Genomic DNA, 20,929 nt, shown 5'->3' with positions numbered 1-20,929 from the left:
TGGAGAAAGGTTCAGCCACCAGAGTAAAACTGTTGCTAAACTTGTCAAGTTAAACCTGAAACAAAGATTTAAAATCATAATTGCTCCTCTTTCTTTTACATCATAAAACAAAAAAACAAACCCTGACCTGTTAAGGCTTCAGATGGTGATTGGGAGCATTAATGCACAGCTAGAAAAGACTATGGAAACAGATAAGACGAGTCAGGGGTAAGCTCATAGACTAATGAACAACACAATGATCCCTATTGCATTGACCCTGTGAAAATGAAAAGGATGTGGCATAATTGAAAATCTATAAATATACATTTACTACCCAAACTAACAGGATGGGCAAGGGTAACATTAACCAGTAAAGTAGTCAAGAGTGCAACTCAGTACGAGTCGCAGAAATCCTTGGATCCATGGGGGAATCTCTTGACACATTTGTGAACTTCACAAATCTTTGTTTAGGGAAGTTTGACCTGAAGAAGTCCAATAATAAAAAAAAAGAAACTATTTATAGGATGCAGAAAACATGGAGTAATCCCCCAAGTAAAATGAGACCAAATAGAAACTTTTTGTCAGATACACAAAAGCCTATTAAATAAATCTGAACATTGAAGTCATGAGCCACAATGAGACATAGTGGTGGCAGCATTGTGCTGTGGGCATGCCCTTCTTCAGCAGGATATTAGAAAGCTTGCCAGAGTTTATAGCATGATAAATGGAGCTAAATTCAAGACAACAGTGAGAGAAAACTTGCAAAAAGAGCTGAGAAAGAGTTAGACATTCACCTTCGAGCTGGAGGTCCTTACACTCACATTCAAAACCATTCAGATACTATATTTGACTTTGATTTAGCAATTTTGTAAAGCAGAATGAGTGAAATCCTTAGCGTGTTAAAATGTACTATATATAATCTTATTGAAATACCAAGAAGTTTATAGATTTAAGATCAGAAAATTGGAAAATATATATATATATTACAAGGGCTTTAAAGGTCTAAAGTCCTATTTAATAGATGGAATATAATGAGAAGTTTGTTTTATTTCTGTTGTGCCACATTATATAGATTTATTACATAAACTTGAAAAGTTCTACTCATGCCTTCTGCGAAAGAATTACTGAGGCCTACATCGTGCACTGACAAACAATACACATTTGGTCTTGAAGTTATTGTACAATAGGACCAACATCTCTATAAGTGTCTCATTGTTTATAATGCCAGATTCCTGTAATGTAAAAGAATACTTTGAATAATGAGACACATTCAATTAAATCAGAATGACCTCTGATTTAATTTTAAAATGTGTTCATCGTGAGTTCTGACTGATCATTTCCTAAATTAAATTAGATTAACCTGAAGCAAAGTCAAGCTGTTCTTGTTGGATTTTCCTGACTTTTCTATCTTTCTATTTCTCTTTATAGCTGTAGACTGTAGAAAAGTAAAAAAAAAAAAAAAAAAAAAAGATCTCAACCTTCAAAGATTTGACTGAATAGAAGGGTTAAAACATTTTCAAAGTGTTGCTTGGACAGCACAGTTAGGAGACAAACAATAAAATGAAAAAGAACTGGGTTTTTTTTTCAAAATAGCAGATAATTAGTCAGGAAAATGACCAACATTCATTAACAATGACCAAGATAACCAGACCCATACTCAACACCAACCATCCAGCCTCTCACAGTAAGCCCCTTTTTCCATGTTTAGAGTAGTATTACCTCTTGTCCCCCCTTCCAGACACCAGAATTACCGGTAGATCAACATATTTAATGACTGTTATGATTGTGGCCTGACCAATCAACTTCATTTACTTTTTGCTCTGCTACTTGCTTCAAACCTCATCCCTGGATCTGTTTGCCCATGAGTAACTAAGTTTTTATCCTGTTTTCTGAATCTGACAATGGAGAACTACCAAGGTTAATATGGTGCCCTTTAAAGATCAGTGGCTGTATGTAAGGAAAGCTGGTCTGTCCTCTCTCCTATTCACCTGCTGTAAGCTCCCAAAGCAAACGATTTAAGCCTCCAGTAGAATCCAGAGAAGGTTAGTGGCTCTTGCTGAGTTTTTCTGAAATCATTCAAGTCTTAACTAACCTGTCTCTCTCCCCAGCAGTTACTGTCAGTGATGACGCGCTGTTATCAAGAGGATTTGTCTTTCATAAATCTCTTAAGCATTCACATTTATATCTGGTTGAATTCTCAAGTCATTACAAAAAAAACCAGAATCCATTCATGTTAAAAAAAAAAAATTTACTTTTACCTTGTCCTGGTTGTGGATCAAAAAAGTCTCTGGTAATGTGTCAATTCCCGCTCCATCAAAGCAGAAAGCACAACTGTTGTTGCTCAGGGAGTAAACTTACTTTCCACGCATACAGCTATTATGGTAGCATGCATGCCATGAGTGTTTTTGTCCAGTATCTTTGCCGACAGTATTTCAAAGTATTCTTATACTGAACATGTCTTTGTCTAGAAGCGTAAAAAATGTTATGAGAAATTCAAAGTCAGTATCCCTCAACTTCTCAACCACTCTTCCGTCAGCATACAACGAACACATGAGGTCCGGATACGAGAGAGCAAAACAAATTAGCAGCAGGCTTTTAAACAAAGCTCAAAGTCACAGGCTTTAAAATAATATGGAATTTCAAGTAAGTCAGGAGTGTGACAGTGCTTATGGCCTGTGGTCATAATCACGTCTCTGAAGTGGTTTGACCACCTGTTGGAAATTAAAACAGGCAGAGAGGTCCGGAATGGGAAATGGAAATAAGCCTGAGTATGTGCAATAAATAGCACCACCATATTCGTGGCCAACCTTTGCAACGATAAATTAAAGTCTAAAAATAATTTTAGAATTTACTGGATCAATTTAAATTAAAGGTTTGCACTACTTAAACAATTGGATTAAGAGATAATGTTCCTCATTACCATTTTTTTTTTATGGAGAAACATCAGTTCTTATCTAGTCTTGTTCCTGACTTAGACTCTTCAGTTATTCCTCTGTTAGTAAAATGTTGTTAGGTTTGGGTGAGTATTTTATTTAATCCATTTTCCAACTGAGGTTTGCGGAATATAAGGCATTAGATTAGGAGCAAGGGGCATTTAAGTTACACTGAACTGGATGGTTTTCATGGTCAGACCAGTTAGTCAAAAACTAAAAATGATCTGGATTGAGAGAGAAAATCTTGTCACAATAGATAGAAAGGTAAAAGATTGAGTGACGAGGTAGCAATTTTGGGTGCAATATACAGATTAAATGGTTAGAATTTTCCATAAAACTCATTAAAAACATGGATTCACGCTGCATCGTCCTAAAGGTGAGGGGATATTTTCTCACAGGAGTTTGGGCACCTTAGAATCCAACTTAGAAACACTTAAGGACAACTTCCTACAACCTTTTCCAACAAAACACCCTACAGATTCCAGCCTCCTGCAGGTTAATACACAAAATCAAGTAATCTCAGGCGACATTCTTAAACATGACAATGAGTTGACTGAACTCCTTTCAGTAGAGCACACAATGTTAGTGGGGCGTTGGATGTAGGAGTTTGCCCTGAAATCGAAGGGTTGACGGTTCAAGCCCCGACTCCAACTTTCAGTGTCGTTGTGTCTTTGGGCAAGACACTTCACCTGCATTGTCTACTGATGGTGGTCAGAGGGCCCGATGGCGCCAGTTTACGGCAGCCCTGCTTCTGTCAGTGAGCCCCAGGGCAGAGGTGGCTACAATGTAGCTTGCCACCATCAGTGTGTGAATGGGTGAATGAATGTAGTGTAAAGTGCTTTGGTCAAGTCTCCTAACTTGAATAAAGGTGCTATATAAGTACATGCCATTTAGTATAGAGTTAATCACAGACTCCAGTGTAAAACGGTTTATCAGACATGTAAAAACAGTTGTTGTTTTTTTTTTAACAGTTATAGTGCATGTTATGATTTGGAATGAAAAAGTACCATGCTCTATGTGTTAGGTTTAAACACCAAACACCTTATTCAGCAACCTGCACAAAGAAAGACACAGAGAATTGAGTATAATTCACTTGCAAGGAGAGGGGATCAGAAACTGCATTCAGTTACAATCTCTAACCCACTCTGAAGCAGTCTCTGCCCCCTAAGCTCTTTATTGAAGGAACGCCCTGATTACAATGTGGTTTCAACCGCTAAAGTGGGAGGGAACAGAACCCAGTTGAAACCAGAATTTTCGTACAACATCATACAACATCATAGGATAAGGAGAACCCCTCTCCTTATCTAGTTGCACAGTTCTCCATGCTCCTCCATACCCTTAACAGCATCTGTTAACAGCAGTCAGCACCCCTCCTGGACAGACTTACAAAACATTAATGACACAGCAAACAAAACTAAATGTTTTAACACTCTTTGTAATATGAGTAAGATAGATAACAAAATGTGTAAGTATAATATGATTAAAGTAATATGATTAAAGTAGAATAACTTATGTACAATTAATTAATCCAACACTATGGCAACCAAGCACAACAGAACATGCAACTTTCAAAATAAGCTATTTTAAAACAGACACAAAAAGACATTTCCAGTCAGAGGTACAGCAAACAAAAGAAAGAGAAATCATCTTCTTAGCTCACAGTGGTAAGTACCCAGGCTTTACAATTTTATGTGTTGTAAGTGAGCTGTTAAGCGGAAAAGAGCACCACTAGTGGGCTCTTAACAATACATTGGTTGCCTATTTATGTGTTATTGTCGTTTCATACGAATTTGATCTCAACAGTATTGTGACTTAATTATCTTGTTATATTATCTTTCTCATTTATAAAAAAAAAGTTTGATTCTTCACAGAGTAAGAGGGAAGAATATTTCATGATGGCAACAGCAAGAGCAAAGACACCAGACACCGTCCCACCCTTCAGGTACAGCTTTTCCTCACAAACTGATAAACGACGGGCACATTTGTATGTTTTGCTGTTTTCCCGTCACATTTTTAACACATTATTTTTATTGGATCCAGTTGAAAAGTTTCTTGTTGGAATGTAAATGAAATGTGAGGTGAACACAAACTATTCACAAACACTGTCTTCTGTGATGCCTTATCCAAACAGAAGCTCACCAAGACCAGATCAAGGCTCTGAGAGGCTTTTCGGCATCTCCAATGAATATGAAATGGTGAACAGACACATTGGAGATGCAGGAATAAAGAATCTCCCTGCTGCACTATCAGGTGACCCTTCTGTAGGTCGGAGCTGCCAACCAGAGAGGAAAAAATGCCCCGAAACTCCCATGCCATTTACAATCAGCAACGAAGACAGTGTTGGAGATAAAGCAGAAGAGGAAGAGCTGTGGATGGAACAGTGGCAGGAGGCGATGAACAAGCACGATACGAACGGGAAAACAAGCCTGGAACATCATAGAAATGTTCAACAAGCAGCAGCTTTCGAATCAGAGAAACAAACCAGAAGAGGAAAAGAACCGGGACAAATAGGCACCATGAGGAAAATTATCAGACGTCTCGGCAAATTGTTCAATCCCTTTAAAACAAACCAGTGGGAGATACTTCAAGAAGACGAGTGACCCTGAACGCTACAGAGATTACTCTGTTCTCTGAATGTCATGCTCTGCAGAAAGCTTGTAACTGCAGTTATTCAGTAAAAAATAACCAGTCTCCAGCATATTATTTCTCAATGCTTCAGAGGGAGTTACAGTGAATAATTAGGAGTTGTTTTAAGGTTATATTACAGAAGCAATTCCTTTTTTAAGCAACTCTCCAAAAAGTGTCAGTTGTTGAAATGGGCGCTAGCAGCCCAGGGAAGCACAAAACAGGGGAACCAAAATAATGAAAAAATTGTAAGCTGTTCACTTAAAGTGTTTCCTGTTGCTGTTTTTTATATTCAGATAATGTGGCACAGAATCTACAGACTGATACTGATGACAAGTTAGAGAAAATTGAGAGACAATTATTAAAATTTAATATTACATATATTTATTTTCAGCAATGCAAACAGCAACTTTTAAACAGCGTGAACGAGGAGAATTGGGCTTGTGCATAATTTTGCACGCCTTCCCTATCGGGAGGGGGTACAGGGTTGTGCATGTGCTTTTTTTTTTTTGGGATATCCTCCACTATACCTTTAAGGTTGACCATCTTAAAATTGAAATATTAAATATGAAGACTTATATCTCACCATATCTCACCTACAATGATCAGAAAGATAATAAACACATTAATATTCATGATACCTTTATTCTACTTGTGCAAACATATGAAATGTGCTTATTATGCTTTATTGGTACTAACAGCAACTTTGGTTTAAAAAAAAAAAGCATAAAAGGCTTTATATTTATAGACTTTTGAAGCCCAGAAGTTACTCAGAATAACATTGTCTTTTCACACTCACCTTTAATGGAGTGGGCTTGCATGAGAGGATAGAAGAAGGGAGGGAATCATCCAGTACGGGAATTCATGCAAGACCCCACAGTCCTTCCAAGCACATCTAAAATGTGCTAATCCCTCATAGAGTATCATCTCCCACTCTCTGCTAGAAAACATTCAGAGCATTGCCTTTTTTTTTTTAATGATATCAAAAGATTACTCATGAGAGAACGAAGAACAAGCTTCCAGACGCCTACATTAAGATTCACCTATCAAAGGAAAAAAAGCCTGAGATTACTAACGTGTGAAAAACCTCCAAAGCTCCTATCAATACTTTAGTTTTGTAAGAGGAGCTGCAATTATACTTCCTAGAGCACACAGGGTTCGCTAATAGAACTGTTTGAGATTAACTCAGTATAAAAGGAAGAGGGTAAAATGTTAAAATAATTTCTAATGTTTGTTCCTCTGAGTTATTAAACTTATACTTTCTATTTTAAACCAACATTGTTTTTCAGTAAAACTATCAATAAGGTAAAATAACAGTCAAAATAGTCTTTAAATAACATATCTTTGTTTTTTTTTACATCATTTTCAATCAGTCTTGAGTGCTCAGCCACAGCAGGTCCTATTAATGTTTATATAATTTATGGTAAGAACTAGAGATACACTATATGCATTAAATACACAGTAATGGGAGGGCAGGTCTAAATGTTTGAATGTTCTCTGCTACACTAAGTGTTATGCATGTAGGCCAAAAATGTCCATTTTGTGTTTATCCGTTAACAGCATGTTGCTCCACACACGCTGTATCCCCTGCATCTTTTACTGGGTTGAGTGCACAACTAGAAAACACTTTCTCCAATGTGAGCAATGAATCTCTGAAGCTCTTCAGTTTCCAATAAGTATTTTCTCCATTTAATGTCCATCTGATCAATGATTTTATCTCTGCTGTGTTCCTTCATCATCATGATGCTGGTTTTTCACTATGTTCTTCATCAAACTTTAGAGGCCTTCACAGAACTGCAGCATTTATACTTAAAAAATCTGCACATGTAGAAATGTATATTGTTGGGGTTTTTTAGAATAGCAAGATTGAAGTGAACTGAATTCAAAGTTATTTTTCTGAGTATAATTTATGTAATCAAAAAGTAAAAAACAATGTATAATTTTCCTTCCAGTACTCAGGAAAATACTTCTTTGGCTTAGTCTATTAACCTAGATAAAGAGCAATGGAAAATCGGGATATCACTTGTTGTAAAGAAAGAGAGATTGTCTGATTATCTTGCTAAGGAAATATTGGAAGACACCTGAAAGCTTTCCTAATTATGTATCAAAGTGCTAACTGCACGAAAGTCTCAGTTCTCTTGGAAGTTAAATCAGACTCTTACCAGCAGGTGGCACCAAATCTCTTCTAAGGGTGTTTCACAAATTAAGAGACCAGCATTGGCAGTAAAAACACCCACATTGTAAGCATGCATTTTCAACTGAGTATATACAGTAGTATACTAACCCCCTATATTATGTTCTACTATGCATGGTGAGCATATCATATCATTTGAATCCTACATATGGTATAGAACTACCATCCTGCAGGGCATGCAGGATGAAATACACTGATGTTTGGGAACACAGTGTTCAGCTATGATCATCATTTATCAAATTGATTTTCATGATAAATTATACCGGGGATGAAAAATTCAAAGAATAAGGACTTTAAATCTTATTACGATAATAGACTGAAAATCTTATCACAGTATTTTGTGGTACTATCATGATAATGATAAAACCTGTAAAAAAAAACAACAACATTGCATTACTTATCTGAGGTCTTTCTCAGATAATGTATGTGACTGCATGCCCCACAAATCAAAGCCCCTCATATGAAAATTTTAAATATCCTTCATCAGGACACGTTACATATGGAAGTATAATTTATATCATTAAACATCCCACAATGACCACATTTGGCTTAATTGATTCTAATTTTGAATAGATTTACATTTTATAGGCTACAAAAAATGAATGAACTCAAAGAATGTTAGTAGCTGTCAGAAAAGCTACGGTTAGCCTAACCCAACCTGTCAGGGGAAGAGTTTTATCTGTGTTTAAGTGTGCTCAGCACAATGTCAGTGATGTGATTAGTGTTGCCCTACCGACTGCACTGACTGCTCTGCAAACAGCTATCTGCACTCTAAAGAAGTACTCAGTCCATGTCCTTAATACTATTCTCTTGTTATCTTGCTGAGACACAGGGGGTTAAAGTTTTAAAAATGTCCCCTTGTCTTCAACGTCTCCAGAGGACAGGAAATGAGTTATTCAGTTAGATTCAGCATGATAAAAAAAGGTACATATCAACAACAAGCAGGAAAGTAGGCTATTTGGACTATAGAGGATTCTTCCTGCATTTTCTTCATCTATCTCCAGCATGGAGCTGCTTCTTTACTCTAAGCTCTACTCCAATGCCAAGAAAATCGCTTTACTTCGCATTTCTTCTTTATATAGTCAAACTTTATTATGCTTCAAATATTAAGCAACATTTCCCAGCCTCTGCATCCACAAACAATACTTCATCCACTTTCACATTGTTGTTTATTACAAGAACAGTCCCTGTGGTTTTTAAGTCTTTGACTGTAATAAAGGGACTTGAGTTTGAATCCCAGTTGTGTAACGAAGGCTACCCGGCGTTACCAAATCTGTGAGGAAGTTGTAATGGCTTGCTGTGGCGATCCCTGAATATGGGGGCAGCTGAAAGGACACAAACCAAATATATTTGCTCCTAAATATAAAAAAAACCCTACAGCTTAAAGCATTTTTAAAACATTCTGAAATATATAAATAGATAACCCAAACCCTACTTTCCTAATAACTGCAGCACCTCCATTACACCAGTGGTGTCAAACAAGGCAAGTCTGAAATAAAAACACACCTAATCAACCCAGCTTTAATTAAAATCTTACACAGCATGACATAAACATGGTCAATCGTAAAACTATGGTTTAAAGCAGTGGTAGACCACAGCCTGGTATTCAAATACCCCTTCTCTGCATGTTTCAGATGTGTCTCTCTTCCAGAACACCATGATTCAAATGATTTTATTATCGTCTCAGCAGCCATCACATGCTGCAGAAACCTGTAAAACACTAATTCTTTTGACTTAGTGGATCAAAATGCATTAAATTGGTAAGGGCTTTTTTGCCAAAGCAAAAGTGCATTAGAGCTGGCCAAGATAAGTGCTGTTCAAATATTGCTGGTAGGAAGGAAGGAGGTAGGAGAAGGAGCCACTATGCTTCCTTTCATAGATACTAGCACATAGAGTTTGCATCGTCAGATTACAAACTGTTAATTACTTGGACTGGAAATTCCCTACCAACAAGACAGGGAAGTGTGAAAAAAACTGCTTTATTTAGCTGAGCAACCTTCAGTCAAATGAAAAAGAAGCCTATATATTTTGGCACACGTGGCAACTTGACTGCAACAAGGCAGAGTGGGAGCCTCGGACTGTCAGCCTGTCTCAATCATTACCCGACCAGGACTACAACAGGTTACATCAGAGCATCCACTGAGTGGAAGCAGCATAACAAGGCTAAAGTTATCAGTAAGACCAAAACACTAACAAGAAAGTTGGTTTTTGTTAAGTTTATCAGTTCTGTTCACTCTGCAAGAAAGAAGATGGAGGTTTCAATGTCACCAACCTCATCACGAGGAATAGAGAACAGAAGGAGTTTGATCTCAGCTACAGTTAAACCTAAAAACTCTGCCAGTGTTGTAAAACATTGAAATTCTGGGAGCTTCTAGCTGGGTTTGGATCAAAATGTGAAACATTTCTGGCAGTTACATCAGTGAAAGCCAAGAAATTTAAGGTCACTAAGCACATTAAATGATCCTTTATATTCCCATTGTGCTGATTCTAAACATACAGCTTTGGATTAAATGTGCACTATTAAAAATAAACTAATTGATCATAATTGTGCCATTCATGAATTACTTCTATGTTTCTAAACATTAGTTGTCGCATGTAATACTATGCAAACTAAACTAATTAAAAAGGCATACAGTTTTAGTCAATATAAAATACAGCACCATTTTATATATACAATATTAATAACAGAAATAATACTAATAACTAAGTAAACTACTGTAGGAGGATCAATTAAAGTTTGGGGGTAATTTATTTGGTATTTTCCACTCTTGAATTAAGTTTTTCCCTGGTTTGTTTCAGCTTAGTTTTCGTTTCTTGCTTAAATATGACATGTATTTGTATGATAAGGATTTAGTAACATGCATTTCAAAATATTTAACCGTTATAGCTTGGTAATGGTAAATACTTCATATCTATATTACTTAATGCAAGCTTTTGCTTGACATAATCTACAAAACCGATCCCCCATTAGGAAGGATCATTTTAAAAAGTGCAATATACTGAATTCTAATTTACTCTTTAAAATTCAAATAATTAGTTCTAAAAGATTTGCTACATTAAAATGCTGTTTTCTTTTCTAAACTTAAAAATGAAAATAATTACCAACCAACCTGGACTGGATTTGCAAATGAATTCTAACTACAGTTCCTAAATCACAGATTTCCCGAACAGACAGAAAATAAAAATGTATCCACACGGCAGAAATATACAATGTGTTTAAAAATGTTTGCCAAAGCGGTCAAAGGGACACTTCTTATCCTAAAAATGTACTGTGTAACAGTAGGGGTGAGCTGGCACACTCCTTCTGTTCTCCTCTTCTGTCACTATCCCAACACAGATTAGATCCAGGCCTGCAGTGTACTTAAAAAATACACAAGCACACTTGGACAAAATAAGAAAAAAAAACAGAGGTATTTTATAAAACTCGTTTAAAACTGCAGACTTGGACACCCAATTCTGACTCAGGTTATACATAATGTGAAGCAGTGATTACTGGGTTTCACCATAAGGATTCCTTATGGCTTAATGTCACTAATGCAAGGCAGGCTTGACTATTTAGTTCATTGAGGAACAATGAAGAAACATCAAAGCACCCGGCATTTCACTGGTAGAAAGCTAACAGGAGTTCAGAAAATCTCAAAGAAATATAAATGGGAAATATATTGCCATCAACAAAACGGGGAACAATTGGCCATTGCTGACAGATCAAAGATGTAAACTATCATGTTTTTATTCCTGCAGACTATCTAAAGAGACATATCCAAATATTGAACAAATGTCAATTTTGACAACATTTTAAATAAGTGTTAGTCTAAAGTCCTATTAATGAAAATGTAGTCAAATACTACAGTCCCAATTAATCTAGTTCAGTCCGTACACTTAAGTTTTATTGCTATTCCCACCATTCAGTTGAAATCGACGAGAATATTGCTTGGAATAAGAAAAAAAATAAGACAAAATATTGCAATCAATGAAATAAACACATTTATTCAAATTTAACTATTTCAGCCGTAATACCAGCAATGAGATACCTGTACACGCCTTGATGATTTATGTGCTTTAACTCTTTGCATATTCTTTAGGTTCAAATAATTTTATTCATATTATTTGGATTGCAGCTGGCAAAAATATGCAGCGCTGCTCAGTCATGGTGGCAAAAATTTTTCCCCAATGTGTAAAACCACCAGCTGCCAAGATGGCTGCCTGTGCACCTTATTATAAAGTCAGCTGAGTTTATATCACACAGATTATTCTGACAGTTTAATGACTGTTCTTCCTTAATTTCCTGCGTTAACACTTACTGCGTAGGACCAAAATTACAGCGAAAAAGGAAAGGTAATTTTCATGTGAGAGCTCCATGAAAATATTTCTTACCCCCATATCAACCAATCTCTCCTTTGGTCAGTTTTTCTGCCTGAATCAATAAAGTAGTCTTTCAGATATTACAGTGACTCCACTGGAAACCACATACACACAGAAATATGCTCTTCTATGATATAAAAGCAATCTACTGAGTTCTTTATAAAAACAGAAGCCAGCTGCGACTATTTGCTGAACAACTACAACCTCACATAAGAATAAAAGTGATCTCTAAATAATGAATTGTTGTCCAACATTTGTTTTAAACCAGTCTTAAACAAACAGCGATTTCACATCGAATGTCATTAATCAACTCCAACCCAAAACAACAGTCTGCTCTGAGATAGGTAAGTTGGCAACAGATCAAACAAATATTAAACAGCTTATTTAAAATTCCAAAGTGCTCTTTCACAAGGGGGCCCATTAATAACTAATGTGGTTATTTAGGATAAGGACTAGGGATATCCTTTGCAATAATGCATCAGGAAGGCAACCAGAAATGTTTTATACAGTAGCATGTCCACAAATTCATTTTCTTAGCAACGATGCAGGAATTATTCCTCACAGGCAACAGCACAGTTTGTGATTGGGAAGCTTTTCGGGAAGCTCCTACTAAAATTTTTGTTTACCACTAGTACTACTACAAATACTGCAAGAAGACTCATTTGCATAAATTAGGTATCCGCTCACCACGGAGGAAGTGAGGCCAACATTGAGTTGCAAATCAACATTGTCTGATTTGCATGGGGAGCAGGGAAAACATCCTTTAGCCTTTACTCGTTGTGTGTTGTTCAATCTAGAAACAGTAACCACCTCCTGGGAGACATTACTGTTGTCTGTGTCTGTCTATCATCCTTTTCATCTTTCCCATCCAGTGTATTCAGGAAGGCTCACAGTTGGCTCTGTTTTTAGTTGTATTTTTGTGGCATTAAAAGTAGGAGAAAGTAATGGAAATACCTAATGCTTCACTTTTTCTTCAAGGTGATATTCAAAACATGTCGAACTGGAAACATTTTGGGTACACTAATAGGTAGTTTATCAAGCATCTCTGCACATGCTAACAACACTGATGAGTTTTTCAGGTGGAAAGACAGCATTAGAATAAAGGTTGTTAAAAGAAAAGTCCCGTCAGCAAGGAATAACCGGTGAGCCATTATTTATACCTAAAACTAATACGTTTGCATTGATCTAATGAATTTAGCATTAATAAGTAAAAAAAATAAAAACTATATTTTTTGTGAGTCTGGGAGCGGCCATTTTTGCCCAAATATATTAACATGTCACTCCTGGCATCTTCCGGTAATGACGTCATGGTGCGGTAAGCCTAGCGCCATTCTCCCCCGCTTTACAAGCAAAGTCAATGGGAATTGATAGACACGCCTGCAATCAGCAACAATTATTTAAGATTTCGGGAGGACTTCACCATTGAAATTCGTGAGAGCTATAGTAAACTGACAATGCCCACATTAATTGCAGTTAGAAGCAGGTGAGCTATCAGGCCAGATCATGACACCTTCACTGTGCTTTCATCAGCCTTTCTAGCATCAGCAAAGAGTCTGACTCTCTCTTGCTTTATCTTAACCTAAATCGCATACATCTATCATCCAACATTTTGGAATATAGATTTTCCTTTAAAATGCACTCAAAAATCCAGCAACACCTAGAGCCAAAATCTGGTATCTGTTGTGCCACTTTTGAAAAAAGGTAACATACCATTTGAAAAGTGGCATATGCCATTTCGAAGTGGGACATGCCGTTTCTCAACTGGTAAATGTCACTTTTTCAATTGGTATATTCCACTTTTTCAACCGGCATTTGCCACTTGTCAACCAGCATATGCCACTTCAAAACGGAAATCAGGCCATCTGCGTGTGTCACAGTCAAAGCAGATATGCCCGTTCCCTTCTGCAGACACTCTGGTGCACCTCCCCAAAATTGTAGGTGACCGCAGACAGTGCCACAGATAGCGTCACAGGGAGGAGAGAAAGGAGGCCTCTGATTGGTCAATTCTACATCCCCTCTACATTATGCATATTCCCTGTGTGTCATCAGGCATTGGATGAGGGGTTTTAGACGGCAAACAAGCTCGTCTAACCAACACACAGACACCCATAATCCTAGCTAGTTTGTGATTTTCCCCCTTGCGTTGTGGCGTGGAATAACATAGAGACCAGGCTTCAAAATTCAGCATAAATATAAAAAGTATCTGTGTCAGACTTGCAATGGCTGTGGTTGTGTATGCTATGGGTAATAATTGCACGAATGAAGATGTGTGTAGGCATGATTTTATGTATCTTTAAATGTAAATGAATTGATTTTTTTGCTCACTTAGTGGAATTCTGGTGTAGAAAGAACCCGTATGTTAAGAAAGAATCTTAACATACGAGTGAGATTGTTTGTGTTAAGGACTCTAGGAAAGACAAGGGGTATTATTAAATAGAATTTACTTCTTCATACCCCTTTTCAGACAAAAGCACTCAATTATACATATGTCATTTCATTTACAATAATTAGACATAATTATTGCATGTAATAAATTAGTAATATACTGGATTGACAGTAAATAAAGTTATTCATTCATTGGCTAAGTTTGTGTGATTTTTCTCCAATACTAACCTCTATAGCAGAGTGTTACATTTACTTACTGACAAAGAGATTACATGATGGATTTTAAACTGCCAATACTGATCAAACTAAATAGTAATCTGTTTTTTTTTTTCTTCTTTTGTGCTAATCATCAGTTTCAATTATTACTAGGTTTACTTCCTGTTTAATAGAACCACTGAAAATGCTAAATTGGCATTATGCTGGTATTGGTACATTTTTCCAGTAGTCTTTTGGGTTTATTTTATGTCTTTGTCTGTAAAGTGCTGCGTTTACATGTAAGATCATTTCGGGCATTATGAGATGAAACCAGCTTAGACAGCAGAGAAAAAAGCTTGAGGGCCACATACTGGCACAGTGCACAGTTCATGTCTTGGGAGTATCTCAGACCTTTCTTCTGATAGGTTGTTGTGGGTTTTTCCTCCTAGAGTTCTCAAAGGGTACATGTGTCATTATCAAGGACACAAACAATTGAAACAGTGTTAACGAGAGGTGAAATAGGAAGATTATTTACAAGGACGATGGGGATGGATGAAAATAAAAAAGTGCATTTAGGGATAATTTGCTGTACTTTTTTACCAATGCAACGAAAGCGTGCAAACATTTTAATCTGCTCAAACAAAGAATACAGTTAAAATTGTTGATAAACTGTATTCATATTAACAGAAATAACCCCATTGAGGGACATTTGAGATCATACATTTCCATAAACTGTTTTCCTAATCAACACTGTAATCTTTGATATGGCCACAAAATTTGGACCTGTGGACTTTGATAAAATCAGACTACTGAGTTATATATTGTCAGTCTAACAAGGTGAAGCGAGACTGCCAGTGTACCCTGGCTATGGAATGGGTTAACTTGAATACAATCTACTGCTCAGCACCTGCCATTTTTGACTCTTATCTTACTAGAACGTTCTTTAAAAAATAACATTAATAACAGTTTTGTGTACTGCTTCTTTAGTTTTTAAGCCATGACTTCCCAAACAGCTAACTTTCCTTCTTATAAACAAGAGTAAGAATGTTAATAGCTACAATGATACAGGGACTGCAAGGGAGGAGAGATCTGCTATCATCATTCAGATGATATCCCCCCTCTCACACATACAGTTTTCTGAAATACACTTTCGATTTAATTAAAAAAGACTTTAGACTGGAAGGGCATCGATAATGGGAATCTAGAAATATTTTTTAACCATAATAAATAATGCAATAAACCCTAATCTAAACTTACATCAAGGCAAAGTGTAAGCTGTTTTTAACTGCCACATTGTCACAGCACAAAAATAAAATCTGTTAAGCTTAATATTCTGACAGACATCTGCTTATATCCCATTAAAAGCACCACATTAGCAAATCTAATGAACAACTAACATTGGCACAAAGCTTAATAGATTTTTGATAAATTATCTTCTTTAGCTGGGTGAGCTAAAGTAAATAATAAGGTAGGATATGTTTTATAAAAACTACATCACTTACTCGCTAATTAACTCTAATAGCAAGTGCGTCATCCTTATGTCTTAAATGTACAATGATACAGGACTTTAAAATGGAGTTGTATTTATGTAGGTTTAACAAGACTTATGGAATGTAGTTAATTATTACATTTAATATTTTGCATGTGCATTTCATTTTATTACACAAATAAGCCTACACTATCCAGACACCATATTCATGCTTAAGCATCTGCATTTTAAAACAACTCAGGATTAGTGAGGGTGTGACTATCTGCTGTTATTCTTCTACTTTGTGTTTTTTATATATATTAACTTACTTTTTGAATATTTAATACTTTAATCTTCCTTAAATTATATCAGATCTTATGTCAGCTTGATTAAAGACATACATTTTTATAATGGATTTATTAATGAAAAGGGCATGAATGTTTGAGTTTGAGTCTTGTAGTGTCTCTGACACAAAAACCTACTTTCCAAGTTGGAATAATAAATATTTTAAACTAGTAAACGGAAGAGTAAGATGGCTTGGTTGTGGAAGAATACTAATGTGACAGTTCATAAATATAGACGGTTATTTTTTATGTTCCTCCTTTAACTGGAGATTGAGCAGATTGCAGAGATGCAGAGAGATACAAAGGGTTTTATTCTGTCATTACTTTCATCCAAATCTGTTTCTGTTAGGCTGTATTATGCAAAATCACATGTAGAGATGATGACATGTCTGCCATATTGTAAAAACACATGCTAAACTGTTGATTTTCACACATTTTGTGCAAATTTGATTCATGATCAATTGATAGGGTGTCAATCATTCTAACAATAAGATAACCATGCCAGTTGGTGACATTGCTTGTCAATACAGTGTGCAATGAAAACAAAAAGCCCACATATTTGTTCCTGCAAGCTACTTGAGATATGTGCCTAAATTACACCCACACTACTGTGTACTGTTGTTTCAAACAAACATGATAATCATGAATGCTGAGTCAGAGGAGCTTCTTTTCTCAGTGACTGGGAATATCCCCCATTTGATAAAAAGCCAACACCGTCTTGTTGCTAGACCTGCACAATATATTGAATTGCAAGCTTCAACGCAATATTTGTGAGGATCATTTGAACATGACTGTAGCTGCAAAGGACTGCCTTGATGCAAATTTAGTAGCACTCTTTTTACCCTCTGATTGTCTCTAATATCTTTTGCCAGATGGATGGACTTTCACTGCTTCTTGTGCCCAGATTATAACAGTGTAGATGCAAAAGAACATGGAGTGGAAACGATGATGATGAAAAAGAAAAAGGAGCGAGAAAGATATGGTTTAATAGGAAAGATATAATCTTACCAGCATCAGTAATAATGTTCACACCTCATACATCTAAATCTAAAACTGTTTTGTTTTGTGTTATTATGGGAATTGGATGAATACATAGATCAGGATTTTCATCTGCACTGACCAGAAGCATGTAGATATTTCACTGTAGGGTTTCACTATTTTCATAAAATCCATTATACAGGACTTAACTGTAACTTTTGCTTGGAACGCTTTTTGTTTAGCTTGCATGCAAAGATCTGCACGCTATCTAGTCCAGTGCAGTAGTTTTTCACAACTTTATTCTGTCATAATTAATGCTCTTTTTGACCTCTTAAGATTTTTTGTTATAATCATAAATATAGTATAATAAAAATGTTTCTGATTAACTTGATGCTCTTGCTACATCCGTTAGGGAATGACTGATAGGTTACTATATACAGACTGCCATTAGCCCATTGGTGCAAACTATGTGCAAAAAAAACAACAAATGCAAACACCTACAGTAGCAAAAGATTTCCTTGCCACAGTGTTAACATTTTTGGTTCATTACTTAAAATAGCATCCTTAAAAGTAAAAAAAAAAAAACACTCTTTTTATGTTGACATTATCTGTTTGTTTATTCAGGCTGGTCAGTTTCCTGTAATGCTTTGCTGCCGCCCGCATGAACAAGATAAATATAGTTTGCACTGCAAATCTTAAAGTAAAAGCTTCTGTTTTGTTTTTTTTCTGGATTGATTCAATTATTAAATTGAATCCAGAGGTTGTCACTAGACCTTTATCATAACTCACTTTTAAAATGGACACAGCTTTTGCTTAGGTTCAATGTTTCTGTTTTATTTATGAGATTACATTGCCCTGTAAAAAAAAAAAAAAAAAAAGTCATATTTCTAAAACCTTTTAAATTTTCTTTGCATCATTACACAACTAGAAACCTGAGTAGATTTTATTGGAATTTTGGTTGGATTAGGTTGTAGAAAACTCTAAAGCTGGGATAAAAAGCTCTCACAGACAGAATCTGAAAGTTACTTTAAATTTCAACATTTATCATTTTCCTTTTATAAATGTTGCAAAAACAGAGCTTTGCGAAAGAAAGCCGCATCCAAGTCCAGTTTGGCAGTTTACAGCAAAGATGTGGAAGAAATTATTCTGGTTGAATGATACCAAATTGAAACTTTTTGGAACTACAAGCATGTGCTGCAAGAATGTGTGAGACCTAATGCTGTACCTCATATCAATAAAGGCTTTCCTGTTGGTGAATCATTGCAAAGGCAGTATCATGCTGTGGGGATGCTCAAAACCTGGTGAGTGTGAGGGGGTTCTGAGTTTAAGCTCCACTCCCACAGACTGCCACTCTGGGTCGCTGAGCAAGACCCTTAACCCCACACTGCTCCCCGGATGCTCCATGACGGCAGCACACAGCTCCCCAGGAGGATGGGTTAAATGCAGAGTGAATTTCTCCAATGTGATATTAATAAAGTTGAATTATTATTCAAATCTATAAAGACTTTTAAACGCTTTTATCTGGGCCAGAGGTTAAAAGTTATTATTGAGCTATAGACTGTTCTGTCATTTTTAAGCATTGTGGTAAAGTATTGTGTATTCAACAACATTTAACATAGAACAAAAAAAAATGTGTTTTAAACAGTGGCTACCTTGTATTCTACTGTGCATTACCATTCTGTCTGCTTGTATATTTAAAGGAAATACATTTTGCACCATAACCTCTCTATATTCATTCGATTGTTGAGACACATTATCCATCTGACAGTAATTTGTATATCTGGTCCACTTAGCCTTTTATACAACTGTGTGTTTGGATAAGGTGTAAAACTCAAAGCAGCAGAGAATCACTTTTATTATACATTGTTCTTTCCTCCATCTTATCATTATTTATCAACGTTTTTGCAACACACACAGCACCATAGCTGTGTTTACAAAGTGTTTGCTGTCGCCCTGCTCCTTCATGCCATGCGGAAAATCAAACAAATGACCAACAAAAGTTGGGATAAAAATGGCAGCCATATGGACAGAGCTGTGGATTAGAACTTCCTCAGGCTTTGGCCAGATCTCTGTGTGTTATGTAACTGTAGAGCACAACTACTAACCAATTCTAATAAATCCAATAATACTTGCCTTCTTATTCCTGTATGCACTTCAAATTTATTAGCAAGGCTGCACCCAACTGCAGTGAGAAAGGGAACACTTATATGCTAAATCACTTTTAGACAGAAGCCTGGATGGTGTTCAAAAGCAGGTCCTGGAGCTCTGATAATGTGGCCAAATAAAAAGCTTTGCAATAACTGCGGATCTAGAACACCCTGCTGTGGTTCCACTCATTCTCCAGCAGCAGACACTTTTACTATATGTCTAATCATTCTGTATCCTGTGTGGTATACAAATAACACATAAATTAGCTGCTACAGTCACCCCTCATATATTTTCATATTGACCACATTTCTCAGCCCAAGTCACGGAGCGCCTTGCTAAAGTGATTATACCCCGTGAAAAGGTTCAGTTTTTCAAATCACACCACAAGCTTAAAAATGTTTATGAAGTTTTATATCTGATAAAGCAACAAAAAGAGACACATAACTTTTCTAAATATTTTACAAAATCCATGTGGCATGCGTTTCTTTTCAGACGGCAGGAAAGTTATGGCCTGGTAAACTAGCCCCACCCACCAGCGGCCAAAATCATTTTTGCCTGCGAGTTTGGTCTAGCCTCGATCAATGCCCCAGGTTCTAGAACTGGCCAAGCACAACAAAGAGATGTGTTTTTGAATTTCTGGATGCAAAGCGGGTGGGGTTTTGAGGGCGTGACGACAAAGCTGCACAACAAGAAAGATGGTAACAATTATTGAACAGTTCTGGTTTGACTCAGCTTTGGAATCAGTTTTTGAAGAATTAGACTTGGGGTTTTCATTTAAACGTGAGCAGGAATAGGCTCTATGCTCCTTCATTTTTAAGAAGAACGTATTCGCCATTTTACAGGAAGGATGTTTGTTTACAATCCACCACCAGCTTTCTGTCGAGCTTCCTATGTCACAGTCAGTTGCACTCATTGGTCAGAGCATTGGCCAATAGGCACAGACATTGGTTTGAAAGACAACAGTTTGTTCTCATCAACAATCTTCCGATGTCTCATTCATCGGGGACCAGACTAAATTACACATTTAATCTCACATTTAGTCTGGTTTATCAGGCTAGGAAACTTATAAATATTTGGCTGCAAGTCTTTTGGGGTGTTTTTAACTAACTTAAAAGAACATTAAGAAACTGACTTTTTGATCAAAGTATATTTTCAAGAATTGCCACAGTTGGGTTCATGGTTGCACACGAGACAGATTTGATGTTTGCAGAGGCTATGCATCAGAAGTATAAATTGGCCTTTTCTCACTAACATTCATCATCCTCTAAGGCTGGGTTTATACTATGATTTAATTCAACACAAGTGATGTTTTCTGAAA

The 20,929-nt window shown here is 36.4% G+C and overlaps 1 protein-coding gene across 5 annotated transcripts in view; it reads right to left on the bottom strand.

Annotated features, from left to right (window-relative positions):
- mctp1a (multiple C2 domains, transmembrane 1a) overlaps positions 1-20,929 on the bottom strand; it is a 171,961-nt gene that overhangs the window by 148,386 nt on the left and 2,646 nt on the right. The window contains exon 1 of one of the 5 annotated variants that reach the window (XM_038269863.1): positions 2,238-2,347. The exons of the other annotated variants lie outside the window; for them this stretch is intronic. The gene's annotated coding sequence lies outside the window, so the exon portion shown is untranslated. Of the gene's footprint in view, positions 1-2,237; positions 2,348-20,929 lie in introns of those variants that run through there. 5 annotated transcript variants of the gene reach the window in all.

Source organism: Cyprinodon tularosa, unplaced genomic scaffold, assembly GCF_016077235.1.
Source record: "Cyprinodon tularosa strain WSP-4 unplaced genomic scaffold, ASM1607723v1 ctg74, whole genome shotgun sequence".
Lineage (NCBI taxonomy): Eukaryota > Metazoa > Chordata > Actinopteri > Cyprinodontiformes > Cyprinodontidae > Cyprinodon > Cyprinodon tularosa.
This window is presented reverse-complemented; position numbering and strand designations above follow the sequence as displayed.